The sequence below is a fragment of the Cynara cardunculus genome (genome assembly GCF_001531365.2).
Source record: "Cynara cardunculus var. scolymus isolate 2C chromosome LG 5, CcrdV1, whole genome shotgun sequence".
NCBI lineage: Eukaryota > Viridiplantae > Streptophyta > Magnoliopsida > Asterales > Asteraceae > Cynara > Cynara cardunculus.
In genome coordinates, this window is record NC_037532.1 from 32,458,589 (window position 1) to 32,459,817 (window position 1,229).

A 1,229-nucleotide genomic window follows, 5' to 3' on the forward strand; every position below is an offset into this window, starting at 1 on the left:
GAGAAAACCACAAAAAATGAAAAACTGAAGAACATCCTAATAATTATTAATTTTGACAGTATGCACATGTTCGTACAATTGATTTTATAAGCAATTTGTGTAATGCCTCATTTTCTCTTTTTTGCATATAACTCACATATTTCATATAACATGAAATTCAAATAATTACACACTGATTCCAAATGTATAAAGTTCTACGTTTCAAAAGTAGCTATAAATTTGTCATTTACATCAAGTACATGACTTGCATATATATCAAGATTTCATCTCTTGATTATGTCACCCTTATTACCAAAAATACATATTTCCTGATTATGTCATTTTTATTACCAAAAATACATATCTCCTGATTATGTCACTCTTATACAAAAAATACTAATCTTCTTATTATGTCACCCTTATTAAATCAGATGATAGAATCATATTAAAACCCAAAAATTATGCTAATAAATTTCATATAATCATATTAAAGCATCATATACAATTTCTTCACTTAAAAACACATTAAATGATATTTTCAAAGTAAAACTATATATAAACATAATCAAATACGGAATAGACATCTCATTTTGAATATAAAAAATCTAAAATATAATTATGATAATAATTAGTTATAACAAAATATTTAATTATTATATATTATTAAACGATAAATAAATTACTTTGTTATTAAATCTAAATCAAAATATATATGAAATATTGAATTAAAGAAATTATACAAAAAGCCAGAACTTTAAATAATAAATTTGATATTAACGTCGATATATTCTTTTTCCAAAATTTTTTATATATTGAAATTTATATTTTATTCAAAAATAAAAACATTTTTCGCTTTCTCAAGCCAATTAAAAACTGTATTATATCGACATAGATAAATAATAAAGCGAAACATTAAAATTGAGATATATCTCGCTATATTATGCAATCACCCTTTTAGTGTGTGTGTGTGTATATATATATATATATAGAGAGAGAGAGAGAGAGAGAGAGAAGGGTTGGTTATTATACAATCATTTACATTTGTACAACTAATACAACTCAATCTCAACCGTCCATTTAATTTGATAAATATGTAATTTCATAGAAGTTTTGATTATTTCATAATATAAAGTATTGATTATAATTAATGAATTTTATTAATCTTCCATAAATATTTAAATTATAATAAATGAACTCTCATCATTCCCATAAATATTTCAATTTATTGTGTTACATTGGTTGTACAAATG